The 22,666-nt window shown below is 35.7% G+C and overlaps 1 long non-coding RNA gene across 1 annotated transcript in view; it reads left to right on the top strand.

Annotated features, from left to right (window-relative positions):
• The window catches only part of LOC124502549 (uncharacterized), a 181,358-nt gene that overhangs the window by 5,486 nt on the left and 153,206 nt on the right, over window positions 1–22,666 (top strand). The window lies entirely within an intron of this gene.

The following is a 22,666-nucleotide window of genomic DNA, read 5'->3' as shown; positions in this document are numbered from 1 at the left end:
TACTTGCAAATAAGCAAGCTCTTTGCTTTAACTATTTATCAAATCCAATCACTTTTTTTCCTCAGTCACCCTAATATAGAGAGTAAAACTCTTTATTGCTTGAAAAAGGAAAATAATCCCAATATATTGCAAATTGTCAAGTGAGTTCTTTATAATTAAAGATTACTTCGCAATATACAATTTTTAAGGCATTTATCCCAACAGGGTTCACTGGCCTTTGAGCATGAGCCACTTTGTTGACAAATCTATCATCTAAATTGTGCAACATTAATGAGAACTCCAAGCAGCACAGTCTTACATCTTAATGTAGGTGGCAGTTTAAGGGAAAAACAACAACAACAACAACAACAAAAAACCACCACCAAAACAAAATACTGAATGTGATTGAAGTTGGTTTTAAAAAGGTCTGTCACCTGTGGATAAAAATGTGCATAACTCTGAACACATAGTAATTAGGAAGACTGAAAGGCCATAGGAAAATCCAACGACACTTTGAAATATAAACACCAGTTATGATTTTTTAAAAAGGAAGGAGGCACTGATTTGTACATTTATATTAGTACAGGGCTTGTGATACTACTTACTTGTACAACTAATCGTCCATGCTCTACAACCTGACCCACAGTTCTATTGTACCATATGGTAGAACAGATTCAAAGCTGGTCTTTGATTTGAATCCCTTGTTAATTAATAACTCATCATGTGATTATATATTTCCTGAATGGTATCAAATTTCTATATCTCATTCTTTTTAATAACCCTTGATACATCATTGTAGATCGTACTTTATTGTTGCACCTCAATTTCTGGAATATCTTCATTTTGATAAACTTTCAGCTTAGTTTTCTCAAGTTAATGAAACGTTGTAAGTAACAACACCATGAAAAGCATGCTAACAGCCTATTAAATCTAAGGGCACTATACTTTTTTTTTTTTCCTACAGTTTATTTTGACAGAGGGATCATGGGCATGCGCACGAGCAGGGGAGGGACAAAAGGAGGGAATCTGTCAGCGCAAGGGGCTCCAACTCACGAACCATGAGATCATGACCCAAGAGCCAAAATCCAGTCAGACGCTTAATCGACTGAGCACTGTACTTGTATCATTTTTTTCCTTAACTCAAACTTATTTGTATAAATGCCTGATTATACTTGATCATCTTCATGCTCTACCTACAAATCTCTAATATCCATCTGAATAGTTTTGCATAAAATTATTAAGCTTATTTTCTGGGTGTTTCGAATGTATTACATATGCAGTGGAGGAATTTTATTAGCACAATTTGAATTGCAGAGTTCGTTTCAAAATGTATATCAATTTAAGTAACATAATGCAGTCGTGTAGAGATGCTCCATTGTACTGGTCTTGGAACAAGATATTGCTCTTTGAGTAGCTATTGCTGATGTACTTGAAACAGCCCTAAAATGTCTGGCAGAAAGGAATGGTCTATGTATAATTCCTTTGGCTATGGCTTTCAGCTTCTGATTGATAAGGAATGATGAATGAGAATCATCCAAAAGTTATAGGAAATTTAGAGTTTATTGGTTTTTAAAGTCAGATGATAATATATGTCTTAATAATTTAATAACAATGTTTGATCATTGTTCTCTTATTCAGCAATTGTTTATAATTAAGAGAATTTTTCCTTCCAAGTAAAATAATGGCATGAACTGTTGACCAGAAATTTTTTAAATGATGTATATAAGCAAGCCATTGTTTATTTTTGTGTCTTACTTTAGAACACTAAGCAACAGAGAAGCAGTTCTAACAATAATAATTTAATTTGAGAAAAAACCTTGAACCAAAACTGTCTCCATAGAACTTTTTCATAATTAGGTTATACATCTTCTCAATGGAAGAAGTCTTGCCCACGGTCACATTCTGTAAATGAAAATACATTTTGCATAAATTAGTGATGTTGAATTGCTGGGAATCATTATGAAGTGTAATAAATATTTCTTAATTTTTAATGTAATTATGAACCATGAAGTTTTTTTTACTTTCCTAGATGATGCATGTATCTCGGCATCTTGTAGAAAATTAAAAAAAAAAAACCCATATTTTATAGTGAATAATTGGTGTTTTAAAATATAATATGATGTGACATGACATAGCATAACATAATATAAACATGATGTTTGACCTGTAATTAGGGAATTTCATTCCCTCTTAAAGCTTTTTGATACAAGTGTCATTGTAGGCATTTCAAATCTGTGTGAAAGGAATGGTTTAAGGACAATTTTCTAACTATTTAGAAAAATAGTTAAATTCAATTCCTGTGCCATTACCAATATAAATTCTGGAAGGATTAAAGATTTAAATTTTTAATAGAAGACACTATAAGAGTATTAAGAGATAGTGTTGGTGAATATTTATGTAAGTGTGGGGAGGGTTAGAAGTTATTTTTAACCATTATACCAAAGGCAGAAGTCACAAAGAAAAATGTTGTTAGGTTTGATCACATAAACATAAAAGCTTTTTGGCTTCTTAAATGGTAAGACTGACAAAACAAGCAAATAAGGAAATGAGAAATATATTTGCAATATATTAGGTTTATTGATATAAAGTGCTATTTTTGCTAAAACTATTGGAAATGTTATATATTCAATGTATGTAAATAAAATATAACTTAAACTGCTTATAAATTAATAGAAAAGTAGAAAAATAATTTGAATATTCAGTTAATAGGATTCAAATGGGGATTAAACATATCAAATGTTTGATTTTTGTAAAATTCATGAAATACAAATCAGTTGAGATAGTTCATTTAACAAATTAGAAAAGATGAAAAATGCTGCAATAACCAATGCAGACAAGATTGCAGTGAGATTAGGCCTGTCCTTGACTGAGGCTGGTGGTGTCATTTGCATCCCTGCACCAAAGATTCGTTTCACACAGTACACATTAAAATCAGTTAATGTTGACGTTTGTGCTTCTAGGAAGTTAGTTAACGTTTCATATATGGTGTTTATAGTAACATAAAATTGGAAACAATCAACATATTAAAATTGGCTCTATGTTAAAAAAATTGTGTGTATATGTGATGGAATATTAATTTCATGTAAAAATGATGTAGGGGCACCTGGGTGACTCAGTCGGTTAAGCATCCAACTCTTTTTTTAGCTCAGGTCATGATCTCATGGTTTGTGAGATCAAGCCTTGCATCAGGCTCTGTGTTGACAGCATGGAGCCTGCTTGCAATTCTCTCTCTGTTTCTGTCTGCCTCTCCCCTGCTTGCGTTTGCTCTCTCCATCCCTCTCTAAAATATATAAAATGAAAAAAAATTTAAAAATGATGTAATAACATGGGAAGCCAGAACCTGGGCAATGGTAAATATTTATTGAGTGGATATGTGGTTACATGCACGCACACGAACACACACACACAGAGGTGTGTGGATCATGCATAGAACAAAAGTTCTGGAAGAAGATATGAAAAATGCAGAAAGGATATGTCTAGATTAAAGAACTATGGCTGATCTGGGGCGCCTGGGTGGCGCAGTCGGTTAAGCGTCCGACTTCAGCCAGGTCACGATCTCGCAGTCCGTGAGTTCGAGCCCCGCGTCGGGCTCTGTGCTGATGGCTCAGAGCCTGGAGCCTGTTTCCGATTCTGTGTCTCCCTCTCTCTCTGCCCCTCCCCCGTTCATGCTCTGTCTCTCTCTGTCCCAAAAATAAATAAACGTTGAAAAAAAAAAAAAAAAAAAAAGAACTATGGCTGATTTTTAAAATTTTCACCTTTTTGATTACATGTGTTAGTTGCCTTTGTTTCTTTCTTTTTAAAATACATTATTTATTTATTTTGAGAGGGAAAGTACAAGTGAGGGAATCCAGAGAAAAAGGGAGAGAGAGAAAATCCTAAGCAGGCTCTGCACTGACAGCACGGGGCCTGACGTGGGGCTCAAACTCAAAAGCCATGAGAACATGACTTGAGCTGAGACCAAGAGTCAGATGCTTAACCGACTGGGCTACCCAGGTGCCCCAGTTGCCTTTCTTCAATAAACATATATTACTTTTATTTCAAGGAAAGATGCATGTATTTTAACTGTATGCATCCATGTACTAATCCATACATCAGGAACTTTCCCCCTGCATTTTCTTCTTGGAGTTTTACAGTTTTAGGTCTCATGTTCAAGTCTATGCATTTTAAGTTAATTTTTGTGAATGGTGTAAGATAGGGGCTCAATTTTATTCTTCCGCTTGTGGTTGTCCAGTTTTCCCAGCACCATTTAATAAAGAGAGGATCCTTTTCCCATTGAATATTTTTGGCTCCCTTGTCAAATATTAGTTGACTCTATCAGCAGAGATTTATTTATGGGTTCTCAATTCAGTTCCATTGGTCTTTGTGTCTATTTTTATGCCAGTACCATACTGTTTTAATTACTGTAGCTTTGTAGTATAGTTTGAAATTAGGAAGTGCGATATCTCCAGCTTTGTTCTTTATCCTCAGTATTGCTTTGGTTATTTGGAGGTTTTTTTTTTTTTGGTTGTTGTTCCATACAAATTTTAAGGTTGTTTTTCTATTTCTGTGAAAAATGACATAGGAATTTTGACAACGATAACATTAGTACTTCATACGTAGTTTTTCTAATGAGAGCATTTTCTATATACACAGATTGCTGTATAAACATATTTAAATTCTTTGTACTGATTTTGAATTGGGAAAAAATCAAGAGGAAAAGTGTTTTTCAGAATTTTTAATACATTAAAGTCGATACGGTTAGGATAAAATGCTATAACACTGCCAACATGTTTATTCAGGGTTTATTCATAAAATTCAGTTCTTCATGTTGTGCTAACTTTTGCCTTCATGCGAATTCCACTTGGTCCCATTATTGCTGAGAATAATACCCCAGAAATAAGATTTTTAGAATCCTTTGAAAATAAATTCTAAATCTTATATAATGGACCATAGATACTATTCCTTGTTAAGATATTTGCTTTGGGGCACCCGGGTAGCTCAGTTGGTTAAGCATCTGACTCTTAATTTTAGCTCAGGTCATTGTCTCACAGCTCTGAGACTAAGCCCCTCTTTGGGCTCTGTGCTGACAGCATGGAGCCTGCTTGAGATTCTCTCTCTCTGCCCCTCCCCTGCTCTTTCTCACTCTCTCAAAATAAATAAATAAACACTTAAAAAATATATATTTACTGGGGCACCTGGTTGGCTCAGTCTGTTAAGCGTTGGACTTCGGCTCAGGTCATGATCTCACAGTTCATTAGTTTAAGCCCCACACTGGGCTCTGTGCTAACAGCTCAGAGCCTAGAGTCTGCTTCAGATTCTGTGTCTCTCTCTGCCTCTCCCCCACTTGCATTCTGTCTCTGTCTCTCTCTCTCTCTCTCAAAAATAAATAAATGTTAAAAAAAAATTGAAAACATTTGCCTTTTAAAAACCATCATTAAATTCTTCCAGTACTGTTCTATTGTTTCTATAGTCACTTTTCTTTAATGACACAGTTAACTCATTATTGTGAGCATAAATCATGTCCCTGAATTTACAGATGTGTCTACAGTTGGATTTTTTAAAGTCTCCTGCACTTCCCCCTTTATTCTCATTTTTATAACCAAACACCTCAATGAAAAAGTGATTATTACACCCATTGGATGCAGCAGATTATTAAAATAAAGTAAAATATATTTGATAAATTGTTCAGATGAACTTGTCTTTTTTGACTGAAAGAAACTTTTATAAAATGAATTCTATGTTCTTCCATTACTAACACACTCAGTTAGATACTTAAATAAGTGAACTTTGGTGCATAACCCCTTTTTTTCTATTTTTAAACTTTATCTGTACTGAAATAAAGTACAGGTAAATATTTTAATTTTAGGTATAGGAATAACTTTTCAAAAATAAATAGTGTTTTTAAAAGAAAATTTACACATTATGACCAGCAACTTTAAAAAGGAGTAACACTTCTAGAGACTTAAAAGAACTCAAGATATTGATACACCCTTAAATAACGAATATCAAAGTATTTATGTAATGTCATTGGAATACAGAAGAATAGGGTAAACTGTACAGAAAAGGAAGGTCAAATCTAATTTTAACCTTTATATTTATTAACAACCATTGTGTTTTCTTTATTTATTCCCCCATCTTTCCCTTTTGTTTTAGAAGTATTGTTATTGAAAAGGAAGGAACACTAATGTCAGAATTATATTAAAAATCAGACCTCAAGACTATCTGTGAGGCAGAAATAATCCAACTATTATTTCTGGTATAAAAAGTTTTTTGAATAACATCACTTGCCCAGAAGCTGTTTTCCAACCTAATAACTCTTGGAATTATGATCTAAAATTTCAAGAGGATTAAGGCTGCATAACTCCTAGAAAGTACAAGTGTGCAGGAATGTGACCAGAGGTGAAATCTGATTTAAAATTTCTTTGAGAAAGCACTAGTTTGAAACAGTAGCCTGAGAAAGTAGAATACTATACATATAAATATTGCTTAGCAAGCTTCTCTTAGTTAAACATATATTAAGTACATGCACAGCAGTCTCCAAGATGGTCATTAACTAGGGTTTTAGTCTATTTTCTCGATTTTAACCATCTGCTTTCAATTCTTCTTGAACAAAATTAGTCAGAATGGACAGAAATAAAGTTCAACACATTCTATATTGGTTCATCTTATTTTTAATGATTTCTTTGTGAGTCAGTTTGGTGGCAGCATGGGATGCATGCCCCGTATGTTGATGGAAACCCATGTTGGGTGTGCCTACCATTTATCTGTCCACTCCGGCATTTTATCAGAGGTTGTATAAGGAGTTGGATTGAAAAGAAGGAAGCAAAGATGCATCTCTGTGTGACAGTCATACCATAATGTGCCAAGCATGATACTGGTTGCTGCAGAAGATACAATAATAAGTAAAATGAGATCCTGGGCTTCAAAAGTGCTAGAAAGTGCTGGGGTGCAGGTGGGGGTGAGGAAGGCAAAAGTATATCAGTCCCTCTTTTATTTATTTATTTTTTTCAATACATGAAGTTCATTGTCAAATTGGTTTCCATACAACACCCAGTGCACATCCCAAAAGGTGCCCTCCTCATTACCCATCACCCACCCTCCCCTCCCTCCCACCCCCCATCAACCCTCAGTTTGTTCTCAGTTTTTAAGAGTCTCTTATGCTTTGGCTCTCTTCCACTCTAACCTCTTTTTTTCCCTCCCTTCCCCCATGGGTTTCTGTTAAGTTTCTCACCAAACTCCACACCTGAAAAACAAATAACCCAGTGAAGAAATGGGCAAAAACATGAATAGACACTTCTCTAAAGAAGACATCCGGATGGCCAACAGGCACATAAAAAGATGCTCAACGTCACTCCTCATCAGGGAAATACAAATCAAAACCACATTCAGATATCACCTCACGCCAGTCAGAGTGGCCAAAATGAACAAATCAGGAGACTATAGATGCTGGAGAGGATGTGGAGAAACGGGAACCCTCTTGCACTGTTGGTGGGAATGCAAATTGGTGCAGCCACTCTGGAAAACAGTGTGGAGGTTCCTCAAAAAATTAAAAATAGACCTACCCTATGACCCAGCAGTAGCACTGCTAGGAATTTACCCAAGGGATACAGGAGTACTGATGCATAGGGGCACTTATACCTCAATGTTTATAGCAGCACTCTCAACAATAGCCAAATTATGGAAAGAGCCTCAATGTCCATCAGCTGATGAATGGATAAAAAAATTGTGGTTTATATCAGTCCCTCTTTTAAAAGGCAGAATGCAGAGGGTCAATGTCTCTATTCTGAGTACTTAGCATCCAGATGTGGTCTTTGCTAGGCATGCCAGTTTTCTCAAGATGGGAGTCAGCTTGCAACTAGTTTAATCGTAGGCATTTGATTTAGTGTTTGGCCATGTATAGTATCTGAACTCCACTTCTTTCAGAGAAAACAATTTCAAATCTGTTGCCCCACAGCATCTAGGAGAAACCCAGTGGCAACAAGCAATATTTACGGAACATGGTTTGAGGGATATGCAATTCTTTTGAGATGCTCCAAAGTCTACCTCTGAACTAAGCCAGAGATGCAGAGGTATGTCCCTGAATACTTTCCAATAACCCCAAGTAAATGCCCTTTATGACCTCTGCTTTAGCGTGGTGTCATAGGTCCAGATTGAATGCTGCTATAAGAGCCCAAAAAATGCACTATGACTACCAAGAGTTGTGCTGCAGAAATCTTTCATTGCAACCTATAGCATCCACTCTGTAAAACTATTTGGGAGAAATTTCTGACTCCTTTTACCAGTTATGCTGCCACCGAGTAATTGGTCTGTTTTTATCTAACGATACCTGTGACTTGTGTAACCGACTTTTAATTGATGTTCTCTGTTGTATTTCCTGTATCAGAAGAGGAAGTGGTTTCATGGACAGGGGGTGAAAGCCGTGGAGAACAAGTGGGAATCCAGAAAGACATAGCTAAAACCATGATATCTGAGTTGGGTCTTGAATGGTGGAAATAAGGAGAGAATTGAGACAGCATGATCAACGGTGTAGAGGAAAAACTGTGTAGTTCTATTTGGCTTAGAAATATCAAGGCAGTAGTGACATGTCAATCTGTACATTTCATATTGTCAAATTCAACCTGAGGAGCTTATGTGTAATCTTGTCTAATTTGATGAATAGTAAGATGGCATTGATTTTTTTCCCCCATGGGGGAAATGTCAATATTTAGCATGTTTTGTCCAATCTCATAAATATTTCTCTGATGTGTATTATGGTATGGGTTTTGGGGGAGAATAGGGAATATTGGAATTCAAAAGATCAAAAATAAAATGTGATATCAGTTCCCCAATAGAAACAGGGTAGATGTATTTCCTGAGCATGGCTGTTGATAGCCATGGCATATCTAAGTAATATAATTTTGACTGAATGATAGATACTTCACTATAGAGTCATTTATAGTTCATGCACTCTTTGTTCACACTGAGTCCATCAGGTAGCTGTCTTTCCTTTTTTTTTTTTCCTGTTCTTTCTTTCTCTCTTACCTTTTGTTAAATACGGTATTATCCTGAGTAGATATGGTCATTGTATAAAGTATGTTTTTCTTTTTTTTTTAAAAAAATTAATCTGTATTTGTTTTTGAGAGAGAGACAGAGTGTGAGCAGGCGAGGAGCAGAGAGAGAGGGAGACAGAATCCAAAGCAGCCTCCAGGCTCTGAGCTGTCAGCACAGAGCCCAATGCGGGGCTCGAACTCACAAACCGTGAGATCGTGACCTGAGACGAAGTCGGGCGCTCAACCGACTGAGCCACCCAGGCGCCCCATAGTATGCTTTTCTTTTAATTGAGGTATAAATGACATATAACATTATGTTAGTTTCAAGTTTGCAACATAAGGATTTGATATATGTATATATTGCAAAATGATCACCACAATAAGTCTAGTTAACATTGGTCCCCATATGTACTTATAAATTTTTCTGTGTGATGAGGACATTTTTTAAAGTTTATTTATTTATTTTGAGAGAGAGTGAGCGAACATGGGAGAGAGAGAGAGGGAGAGAGAGAATCCCAAGCCAGCTTTGCATTGGCAATGCAGAGCCTGACACGGGGCTCGAACCCACCAACTGTGAGGTCATGACCTGAGCCGAAGTCAAGAATCAATCACTTAACTGATTAAGCCACCCTGGCAGCCCTGTGATGAGGACTTTTAAGATATATCTTAGCAACTTTCAAATGTAGAACACCATGCTGTACGTGATATCCCCATGACCTATTTATTTTATTTTATAACTTAAGTTTGTGCTTTTGGACCTCCTCCAACTAAATTTTTTGCTAAAAATTTCAGTCATATTTATTTAAGCATTGCAAAAGGAGAATAGTAAGGTATAAAAAGAAAGTTACAAAATGTACTCTTGTTTTAGGTATACAATAGTTATTTTTTTCTCTAACATTTAGTATTTCTTATTCTTTCCCATTCTGCATTGTATTTTATTTTTAAGTTTATTTATTTTGAGAGAGAGAGAGAGAGCAAGCAGAGGAGGGGCAAAGAGAGGGAGAGACAGAATCCCAAGCAGGTGCCAAGCTGTCAGCGCAGGGCCTGATGTGGGGCTCGAACTCATAGTTACTTCTCTTACAGTTAAATCCATGAAAAACCTCTTGACCAGATCTTTTGAGAGTTGGCCTCCTTTCTGCTGAGACAGCTTTTACTCTCTTACTTGCTGCCCCCCCTGCCACTTACGCCCTCCCCACCATGCCTGCTCCTCCAAGTTGTTCTTCATGTCAGTGAGGTAGGGCTTTTTTGCTGTCTTTTCCATGTTTATTATTTCTGCTCCTCTCCTTGCACGTGTAATTCTATTTGTAAGTTATTTTTTTTTATTTTACTCTTATTACCACTTTTGAATCTCTAATTCATTATTCAAAGTCAAATTCAATACCAAACTTCTTCAGGATGACTTCTCTGTAAAGAACAAGCAAAATAAAGTTTCCCTTCCTTGCTAAAAGTTTATTTTACGGGATTATGGAATCTAAGACGTGCAAGATGATATTAGACAATATTATTTAGGCTGGTTCAACCTCACCACCACTGCAGAAAATCTTTTATATTGTTCATTATTGATCATTACCTAACTTAAGTGTTTTTAGTGATAGATATTCATTGCTTATCAAATCAGCTTGATTCATTGTTGGATGCCCCTGATACTTAGAATTTTTTTCCTTTTAATAAGTCACATTTTTCCTTCTTCTAGCATCATTGATCTTAGATCTTTCATTTAATCTATTTTATTGATTGTATTCCATTTAGCACTTTGTAGTATGTTAATTGTGTGGTTCTCAAAATTCTGTCCTTTCAGTAAGTCTGACAACTCCTTTTAGCTAGGAATCATAATTTATACTTCTATATTTCTTCAGTGCCTTACATACTACTTAGCATAGACTAGCTATGTAGTAAATACTCAATACATGTGTGTGTCTGTGTGTGTGTGTCTGTGTGTGTATAAATCAAAATGGATTTTTCTTATGTTAACCTAGCATTTACACACAGTGATAACAGTGCCAAAGCCGAAATAATATCCAACATTTGCAAAACTCATTTTCTGTCTCTTCCCCACCTCCACCACAGTTTCACTTTGACTGTATTGGATGCTTCCTAAGATGTCCAGTGTATGTTTATGTCATAGTTTTATGACGAGTTTTTCATATATATTAATACATTTTGCTCTTTAGGAAACACAGTCACAAATCTCGATTTATTACCTATTGAATGGACACCTGCATAGGAGAGTATCTTAGCTCCTGGAGAAGTTAGATTGTCAGATCTTGACAGCCATTCATTAGCTGTGTGATCTTGGACGACTTCCTTAACTACTCATTACTTAGTTTTCCTATTTCTAAATTTGAGATGATAGTACCTATTTCATAGAGATTTGAACATTAAATGAACTAATGTATATGAAGTATATAGAACACATATCTCGACTTTAGTAAATGTTATTATTCTTAAAATGTACTCACCCAGTATCTGAAAAAAATTCATAGCTAAGATAGTATAGGAAATAGCTCTAATGATCCCTAGTGATCATATTTACTCTCATGTATTTTCTAAAATGACATAGACCTTAAATTTTTAAAGAGAAATTCATATGATTTTCCTTTTCAGTGAAACAGCTAGATCAAGAAGTTTTACTGTATGAGTGGTTTAAACTAATAACAAATAACTATTGTGATATTGTTATTAACAGTGTTATTATTAGAAAATGGCTAAATATTTTTTATTCTTGACATATTTAAAGAAGTTAAAGCTGCAAATAGATTTAACAGCATCAAAGGAGTTTAGTTTTATAAGCCAATAATGATAAAATACTAATATGACATTTTATAGCACTTTACAGTTTTTATAGTGCTTTCTTATGCATTATGTGATTCAAAATGATAACATATTAATTCTCATTTGGAATTATTGCACAAAATGTATCCCTGGATGAATTCAGGGAATTTCTAGAGACCATGGGCCAAACATCAAATATGGCCTAATTTTCAGTGTAGGGGTCTTAAAATAAAATTTTAAAATGTATTCAGAGCTACCAGTTGTACAATTTAAAGCACTGTCAACTGACTCATTATATAGGAGGCTGGGTAAAAGGACTAAATAAAAAGGAGCTTCAATCCTGTCAATCTAAAATTTAGAATCTAAGTTATAACTTAGAGAAATCAAAAGTCACCTGGAAAAAACTTTGCACGTGTATGTGTTTGTGTGTGTGTGTGTGTGTGTGTGTGTGTGTGTGTGTGCTGCAGTGTCTGTAGATGTATGTAATCAACAGGGAAATATTATTTCTGAGAAATGTGGCTTCGCCAACATAGAAAGCATAAGATAAATGAGAAAATGATTAAAAACTTGATGATGTTAATTTGGAAATTTTGTTTTCCCCAAGACTTTTTAATTAACTTAAATACCTCTTCTCTGCTGGAAAGAAACATTTAAAATATGGTTCCAGGTAAGGGGTAGTTGACAGAGACTTTATGCACCCGCAAAGTAAAGCAGGCCACCCAAACCTGTGAGAGCACTTTCCCTTCCATTCACACTTCCAAAGGGTTAAGGGAGAAGTGCTCTATTGTATTCCTGATGGTTTTCTCTGCAGAAAGCCCAGTGGGCTCTTTCAAGGGACTCTAAACAATGAGCTCAGTGAGGCTGTTCTGTCTAATTACTCAAAGACAGGGATGCTAAAGAGGAATTAATGACAGTTGACAAGTGCAATTAATAATTATAGCAAAGCCTGGAGTCATACAGCAGGCAGATGACAATAACGGGGTAACTCTACATGGCAGCTTTCATCGGTTTGTGCTCTGTGTGTGTGTGTTTAAAGTGAGAGGCTTTGTGCAGGATGGGCCACACTTCATGCAGACAGAGTAGAAACTATAATTGAGTGACTCTAATGGATAGAGTTGGTCATACTCTCATTCACATCCGCTCTCTTTCTCCCTTTCCCTCTATCTCTTGCTGCCTTCCCTCCCCCTCCTTTCTTGCTTTCAGCTTTTCCAATTTGGTGAAAGAAACATAGTGTAACTCAAAACAGAACTTAACAGGAAAGAGCTACAGTTAGCTTTTACTATCAGCTGGTGACAAAGCTACTTAAAATTCTGTTGGGCAACTGGAAGGAGAAGGGGCTGGGGAAAAGGCAGTCACAGAAGTGGGATTTCCATATCAAAGGGCAAGCCTTTGGCTCTGAATGGTAATTAAAGTACCCCGATTTCATCTTCCTGGTCAAGTCATGAAAGGGGAAAAAATTAGAGAGAAGAATTTTTCACTCCCTTCAGACTACAGAAAGGAAAGCCATAAATTAAATGAAAGCTGAGCTTAAAGGTGTCTAACACTTCAATCTTTGCATCTAATAGAAGCTATGATTTTTTTCAAGCATTTATTCAGTTCACATCTTCCTTCTACCCTGATTATGAAGGATATAATGTCTGCTTACATTTATTGGGCACACATCTCGGGCTTCCCGAGTTGGTAAAGTTATCAGTTTTCATTACACTGCCTTGGCGGCCCAGTCATTGGGGAAGGTCCTGTGTACTTTGAGCAGAACTAACCTGTTTTACTAATTACTTCTTCAGGTAACCTAAAAACATAAAGTGACTTGTTCAATTTTAGACATGTGTTGGTGTGACTCCAACACTTGTATTTCAAAATGCTGCAGATTTGACACTCACGTGCTACAAATTGTGCCTCTTTCATTGATTGCCGGAGCTATTTTACTGTCTTCTCCAACACTCCCATTTCTAAGGTTATTGCTGTATGAAATTATTATTTCAAATTGAAGTAAGGGGCTTATAAGTAGTTTCAAATTCATTAAAGGAGAATACCACTTATGTTCCGGGAAAGAAGGACTTAGAAATCTTACTCCATTTTTTTGGATGAGATGTTCAGCTTGGACCTACCTCTCTATTCATTAGCGATCACAGAGCTTTCTTCTTCTTCTTTTTTTCCCCTTTCTTTCTTTCTTTCATTTTTTTTCCTCAAAAGAGCCCAGAAGCCTGGCCAAACTCCAATGTAGATAATTACATTCCACCTACCTAATTCCCTAGCTGCTTTAATTGGAAACAATTCCACTTTACTCTTCATCCTCCTTACTTCTTGTCCTTAAACTGCTTTGTAGCTTCTTGGGCATCTTTCACAAACTACCGTATATTTTCCATTTTCAAAGTACTGTTTTGGATTTTGGGGTAACGTAAATTTACTGAACTAGATGGACTAAGGGTCCATGGATTAGTACTTAAAGGTTTGCGAAAAACAAAACACAGACTCACAACTATAACTGGCTTCCAACTTACCTTCTGTAGTCATGTTGGACCCGATGCGCTAAGTGGAAAGTGGTTTGTCTTCCTAATGTGAATTAGCCTGTGTATTCTCAAAAGGTGATGTTACCATAAAGGGGTAAAACTTGGTTTTGAAAAGAAGAAAGGATTATCCCTCTTTCAAAAAGTATAGATACACATATGGTACATATAACAATATACTGGGTGTATTAAAATTTCATCGGGTGGGCTATTAGGGAAAATTTATAAAAATGTTCACTGGGAAAAATGATAGTGAAAAAAATACTAAGAGACACTAATGTAGGCTTATATCCACTCTTTTTTTATTGATGATACAAGAAAGAAAAGATGACAGAGGCCAGGAGGGCCTACCAGAGCATTCCATATGCCTTGCTTTCCTTTCTTGTTTCTCTTCGTTTGTTATCAAAGTCTGTAGTACAAACCAGTTTGAGCTATTCCTCTGTTTCTTACTTCTTCTTAAGAAGTAAAATGGATGGCCAGTGGAGCACAGTAATGAATGAATAAAGAGTTATAAACATATACTAATCCAAACACTTAAAAGTATAAAGAATAATCAAATTAAACCTCAAAGGAGAAAGATCATAAATAGCATTAAGAATATAATATATTAAACACTGACTGAGAATGATCATTGAAAATATCATGGGAAATACTAGTTACACATATTTTATGGAGGAAAAAGGTACACGCTATCTTCCAGACTTCAGTAAAGAGAACATTAAAAGAATACTTAAGGATTGGATATAGTGATACATATTCTAACTTGCTCTTCCAAGGGAGTATATTGACTCTGAGATATTGACTCTGAGACAAAACAGTTAAGAATATTTAAAATCTGTGGCCAGATGAGACCCTTAGTCCATCTAGTTCAGTACTGTGTAGTGACCCCAAGAATGTATTGTGTGAGTACATTGTTACCCTGTAGGCCAAACAAAAATTGTTGAAAACACCCAAATAACTACTGTAGCTTGGGAAGTAATGGGTGACAACGATGACGATGGTCACATTTACTCGGAGTTAGGAACTATTCTCAACACTTTGCTTATACTAATGTAATTCTCTCAAAAGTGCTGAGATTACTATTAACATCATCCTTATTTTTATAGATTTAAAAATTAAGGCACAGATAGTTGAATAACTTGGCCAATAATTTTTAGTTTAAAGTTTACAATAGCATATCACCTAAAAGCCATATTAAGACTTTATATTTCTCTCCTGGTAAGATCCATTGCCTTCAGAAGAGTTGAATGCCACGGTAAATAACAGAAAATGTAATACTCTTTCTTCACAGGAAATTTGGAGTTTTCAGGGTTTTATGGAATAGTTCTTTCTCTGTTCCCTTCCGAAGAGAAAATATCTTAGAATTTTCACTTTAAAATGTGCACCATATCTCTTTCAATGAAACTTATTTAATTATTTTGGGACTTAATGAAATCAATCTTAAAAGACATCTTCATGGGAATTTTTCATCCCTCTTATGAATAGTCACTGTGTTCTTGCTTCTCTTTTGTTTTGCCCTTTCCATCTTTGCCTTAAAGACAATGAAAAACATAAATGACTTGAGGGGACTTTCAGAGATGAATAAAGATTGATTTTGTCTTTTCTACCATTTCTAGTTGTGGGTTTTATAGATAAGTTGTCATGTGTGGATCTTATGTTGATATCAATAATTAATCAATCAAATAAAAAGTAAGATCTTAGATCCTTTTCAAATTATCTGCAATAAAGAAGTGAAAAAAGAAGATGTGTGTTTTCTCTGATCATATCTGTGAAGAGCTGGACAAGAATTCAAATAATAATCTTACTCTCAAACAGAAGTTTATGTGTGAACTGCTTGATAGGGACACATTTGCCTCCTGTCTCTTGGCTTTCTCTTTGTTCTTATTTCTTTCCTTTCTTCTTTTTTGTCTTTCTTTTCTTATCTCAATGTCTCTATGTATCTCTCTTGTTTCCTAGCTCAAGTGCATCATTTTCTGCCATTGTACTTAAAAAACTTGGCTGCAGGGGCTCTGAAATGAATAAAAATGTAATCCTCACTGTGCCCATTGTGTGCTCTCATTTGTTTTTGCTGTATCGATTTATCAGCGGAGGGAAATTACTTGCTGGAAGAGAGGATGCCAGTCAGAATGACATTTATTTCATAGTACAAGGAGGCTCTCCAGCGTGTTTCCATGTAACCCAGATATTGGAGCTGTAAAAGGGCTTGTAACAAGGTTTAGTGCTATGATTAGATCGTGTGGAGCACCTTGCTTTCATAACAACAGGCACTCTGCAGGAGCTAGGGCCTCGGGTTATGGTCAACCCCCCCCCCTTTTTTTTTTAAACATAGATACAGAATTCAACAATTCCCTCCCCACCTAAACTGTTTCTATTCCAAAAGCCAAATCTTGCAGACTTAGAAAATAAAAGGGGTATATTTTTAGATGCCTAAAGCTTTCATAACATCAAATTAAATGCAAAAATAGATGAAACACTTGCCTATTAATCCCCTTAACATTTTATTTTGCCTTTTTCCCTTTATTTTGGAGAAATTGTTCCATTTTAATTCACCAAAGCGAATCTTTTCATTCAGTGATTGTAAGTTACATGTGCTCAAGGCTACCAATTACCTGTGAAACCAAACACATTCTCTATGTAAAAACTAAGGCAAGTGTGGCAAATTGTAACAGCAACTGTTTTTGGCATAGACACTAGAGGTAGAATTTCATAGGTCTTTGCTATTTTTCTTACAAGCCTGGCATTCAGGAAATTAACTTGTTTCATTGTCTTCCTAATTTTCCATAGAGCTGATAACAATGGAAATGTTTGTTATAGCCACTTTTTCCCCTATGGAATGAGAGAAATCAATCTATTTTCTAGGAAATGTGTTCATTTTTATATGAGTATATAGGAGATATTTTCTTTTCTTTACCCCTTTCCTCACTGTTGAGACTTGTTCATTTTGTAAAGTTGGCAAAAGCAAAAATGAATGAGATTTATGGAATGAAGAAAAAGTACCAAACTTAAATTGGCAAATTAGACAAAAATCACATTTTTTTAGCAGTACTTCTTTCAATAACTGGATCTGTGATACTGAGGTATTTTGGGCTGTGATAAAGTATATGGCTTGTTAATTCCTTTTCTGAATGTCTGACCATCCCAGTTCAGTAAGGACTGGGCTGTCTCCTTAAAGAAGACTGGAACTTTTAATCAAATTTATATTTAGGGTATAGCATGGATTGTCAGACCAAAGAGACAAGCAGTAATAGCTATTTTATGCTATTTTATTAAATGTGGAAGGTATTTATTTATTTATTTTTGGAATTCAAGGAGGGCATCTAAATATTGAATGAGGGAATAGAAGAACTTCTGACATTCCAAGTCATATTTCTGACATATATTTTGAGGCTGCTGTTCAACGTTTGCATACTTTTGGGCAGTTAATCAGACCAACATTAAAATTTTATCAGCCATCGTAAAAAATCAGGATAAGAATGAACCAAGTAAATTTTCTAAATATTGGATTTATGGGAATAGTGAGACCTGTTATTTATGTTGAAAGAGTATGGTGTGCTTAATTACACAGATCTTAGAAGTAAGTTTTTGTGTTAGTCTCAGCTGACTCACTCATCCTGTTGCTGCTACCCAAACATTGTACAGTTCTCTTTTGAGTATTCCAATACAGAATAATATAGCTTGCCAACTCCAGGAAATTTAGTCCTGGATGTTGGTTTTTACTGTAATACTCAGATATTAATTTTAACTGGAAAAGATTACAGGAATTATAAAGGACAAGTGATCTGGAATCTGATTTTTCACATTCTGAATAGAAAAGGCCTTCGGTATGAGAGCCCGTGTACAATACTCAGAATTGTAGACCTCCCTCTCTTAAGTGCCTTTCAATTAGAATTGTTGGAAATGCCCAGGGGAAAGGTAAGCATTTAAATTAAATGTATTAGACCTTGGCATACATCCTTTGAATTGGAGATCTATTTGGATACCTTAGGTGATAATTCTTAATGAACTTACTTTGTACTTTTGAATGAGTTGACACTCTAAATGACTAGGCATAATATTTTAAAAGCTAAATTAAAATGGAGTTTTGAAAAACTCAATTGTCCATGTTATTCTTTGTTGAGCTCTTTGAATTCCAAGATGTTTCAGAACTTCAAAGAGAAATGTTGCTGGCTTTAGGTTTTTAACAAAAGCCTACAATGGCTGAACCTTTCAGCAAATCTGTCAGCTTCTCTGTTCCAAGGACAACTGCAGTGTCATTTTCTACTCCTGCTGGTATTAATGGAAAACCAACCTTTTGACATGTTTAGGCTGTGTCTCAAAAGTTCTCTATCTCTTGCTGGGGTAATAAAGGTTAGAAATCACTAATGGCAAGTGATTTGTGTCTTGACGAAAATGCCTTTCATAAGACCTGCTTGAAATAGGTAGGCATAAATACTGAAATAATGATATAAAATGTTCTGGGTGAATAAATGACATTGGGGAAGATGCTGCCTCATACATTCACTTGTGCATGTACACACACGCAGAACAAAACTTGACCATCACAAACTTCCAACTTTAAGTTCTTCGTACTGACATCAACTTTATTCTACTGTCCATCAAACTAGAAGTGGTTTTGAAAATAGGCATTTTAGATAGATTACTGAAGTCTCTGTCTTTGTGATAGAACTATTGTTTCCTAACTCCTATGGTTTCTCATTCATTGAATTTAAAGGCAGCGCTTGGTCAAGTTTAAAGTGGAGATATACTTTCTTCTGTATCTTAAGGAGCAGGATTTCCTTGTGGTGTAAATACTACAATACCACCCCCTGCCCCTTTTTTTTTTCTGTAAGAAATCAACTGGAATAGAAAGGGAAGAAAAGCACTAGTATCAGAAATAAGTACCAGAACAAAAGCGCTCTGTGCATACTAAGTGAAATAAAATAAATAATTTGAATATGGTAGTAGTTTTTTAATGGTGAGAGACTGAGGTAAAATGTACAAGGGTGGGATCTATTTTGTTTCCGTGAGGTAGTTTCCAGCTGCAGTGGTTCATTCTAGGCTCATCAATGGCATGTTGGCCTGGGTTCTCACCCCACTCTTTGCAATGCCATGTGATTGTGCAGCAACGTATGTGAACTTGCCTGGTTGACAGCTGTCAACTGTAAATGGCCATATGTAATGATGAGTAAAGTTGTTGTCAACTGTCAATAGGCCATATGTAATGATGAGAAAAGTTACAGGCTGCTGTCTGATTAGATGTAAGATTAGGAAGAAAAAAAAAAAAAGAAACAACACTGAAACGTGTTCCTGAAAGGTCTAAAACAGGTATGATTTTTTTTTTTTTTGTTTTTAATCAGGGCCTTCTGTTATGTATCACTGACAGCTGTATTTCTGTTTTGACCCCATTTCTCTATAGGTATATAAGATAAATCTTGCTTGTCAATATTTACTCTTAATGAATTGGGAAATTCTTATCAACCTTACAAATCAAAGGCCTGAAAATATTCAAGGGAATATTCAAATGGAAGAGCATTTGAGTTTTCAGGCAAATACAATCCTATGAAAGACCTCTTTGTATTCACTCTCCCCTCCCCATTACAGAGAAAACATTTCATTCAAGACTAAGCATTTACTAAGCACTATTCTGTGCTGGGTAATGTGATGGGCAAGTGTGAAATGATTTCTTTAGGACAAATATTGTCAGCCCAGAGAGATGATCAATGACCCAGGCATGATGCACCGATACAGCCATAGAAACCATTCTTTGGTACCTCTTCTACTGAAGGGGCATATTTTTAACTATCAGCCTCATGAATTTTCACTATTGGGCAATTTCTTAGCCTTCACCACCTTCCTTCAACCATTTTAATGAAAAGATCCTCTTCATCATTTGCTTTGTGACTATCATACATTCACATAGAACAAAATATTCTGAAAAACATAAACAGGCAAACTTAAACGAGTTTGAAAGAAAGGGGCTGTGCATATTGAAATACAGCAAGAGAGTGTGTAACAAAGAAGCTACAACAAAAAAATGTCCATGAAGAAAAGAGGGAGAGAATGCAAGGCAAAAGAGAAGAGAAAAGACAAAAGAAAGGAACAGAGCTTCCCATTTCTTCCATCTAATACCACAAATCAGTGGGTTCCTACTTTTGTGCCCTAGCTCCCTGAAGGCTACAACGTATTTTCTGAGATAAATAAAACAGGCTTTCTGAGCCTGTTTTTGGGGGAGGTTCTCCAGGAGCACCTGAGTGGCTCAGTCCATTAAGCATTTGACTCTTGATTTTGGCTCAGGTCATGATATTGCGGTTTGTGGGATCAGCCCTGTGTTGGACTCCTAGCTGAACATGGAGCCTGCTTGGGGTTTTCTCTTTGTCCCTCCCTCCCATTCTCTCTCCCTCTCTCTCCCTCTGGCAAAATAAATAAACATTAAAAAACAATAATTTCTTTTAAAGGCAAATCACCTCATGGCAAAGACAGGCTCTCTTCTACAAGCCCTTCTCTCAAGTCCCCCAACATGGGCTTCCAGGAAATTCTGTTCTTGTTATTTCTCCTCCCCTGCAAAGGGAGGCTTTACACAATTCCTTCTCAAACATTTGTTTTCTGTCAAGTTCAGTAAAACTTTGTCCTGAACAATAAGCCCCAGAAAGACTTCTCCCAGACCCTAAACTTTAAAAGACAGTGTGAGAAATAGTCTTGTATAAAATATCTCAGGCTTTTCTGTGTGTTTGTTTTTTGGAAATGCCATCAGGAACTTCTTACAGCTTTTGGATAAAGACTTAATGTTCCCAGAGGCTCAGCTTCTCTGGCTCCCATAGAACTTGTCCCGCCTTATCTTACAGTGCTCAGTGCTTCAACACTCTGATCTTTTCTTCTGATCCACAAGGGCCCCAAGCTCTCTCCTGACCCTGGGTCTTTGCACAGACTCCCCTCCTCTCAAATGCTTTTTAGCCAGCCTCATCCTTTTCTGAGTGAACTCTTCATCATCAAACAGACTTCATTTGAGCCTAACTTCTTCAAGGAGCTGTCCCTCAATCCTCAAACGAGTTCCTTGTTTCTATCATACTCTGTTCCTTTCCACCAGTACTATCTTAGTCTGGACTTGCATGCTTATCCTTTTGTGATTAGTTGATTAATGTTAATCTCCTTTCCTAAACTATGAGTTTCAAGTAAAGACCAGGCCTTTTTTTCTCCTATTGGTGTTTCTACCCCCTGGCACAGTGTCTGGCACATTGGAAACACTCATATATATATATATATATATATATATATATATATATATATACCAAAAAAAATATATATATATATACACACACACATATACACACACACATACAAATGACTGCACCTTCTTCAAAGTCTTCAAAAATAAATCAATTGTGTAGTTGAGGGTTGGTAACTTTTTCCTTTCTGGAGGAACAGGCGTGCTTTAGTTTGTTAATTTTTTAAATGCAGTCTTTATATTCCATCATATTTCTCCTTTGAAATTGGTAGGAACCTTGTATTTTTTTTTTATTATTACCAGTTGCTAAAGCTTCACTTGGGTTTTGGCATGGCTATTTCATAAATTCTCTGTCCCTTTATCATTTACCTATGGCCTTTTTGCTTTGTATTTCATTATAAGATGTCTCAAAGCTTTTTGGAAATATTTAGGAGTATATAATAATAAATCAGTGAGATGAATCAACCCTAGGCAAGCCCATTTCCCTGCAATTATAGTGCTGTTGGAACGCTTTATCCTTTTGTAAACATGACCTGAGAATTTTATGATTTTTTTCCCTCAATTTGTGGGAAACATTTAAAAAATTTCTTTTACTTTGCACCTGTACACTACTTCTCTTCCAAGAATATTTAAGCTTTAAGCACTTTCCAATCATTACTTGATTAGCTGCCAACATGTCAGTGTTTATAATATGGAAGAACTGAGGCAAAAAGAGCCAAAATTTCAGAATTAAAAAAAGAAAGTTGATAACATGAGAATGTATTCCTGGCTCTTGGTCTCTTACAGTTTCACTCAGGTGGTATGATGGTAGGTTGGTAATAATTGGAATTAAATTATAATTTTAATTTCCTTGAGCTTTTTTTCTTTCACTTTGAAACATTGAGTTTTATATAACTGACAGTGACTGATATGACTGTCATAAGATACTTTACTTGAAACACCCTTTTGAAAAAAATTAGTGTTTATAAATAATTTGAGAAGCCAACAGGAAAAATAATATCTCAAAAATTGAAATAAGTGATTTTTAATAGTCAACATGATATGACAACTAAGTAAAAGTTTTATGAGAAAATATTATTAAAATATAGGCTCAACAAGACTAGTCGAAATTTTAAATGTATGCATACCAATTTTGTGATGTTGAAGGCATAGATTTCATGGCCAAAGACTCAATTTGACCCAGATCTGAAGTGGTAATG

The sequence above is a fragment of the Lynx rufus genome, unplaced genomic scaffold (genome assembly GCF_022079265.1).
Source record: "Lynx rufus isolate CCGP_SWC_20201006 ecotype Redwood Valley unplaced genomic scaffold, mLynRuf1.p SCAF_7, whole genome shotgun sequence".
NCBI lineage: Eukaryota > Metazoa > Chordata > Mammalia > Carnivora > Felidae > Lynx > Lynx rufus.
The sequence above is the reverse complement of the archived record's forward strand: the minus strand, read 5'-3'. Positions and strand labels throughout refer to the sequence as shown.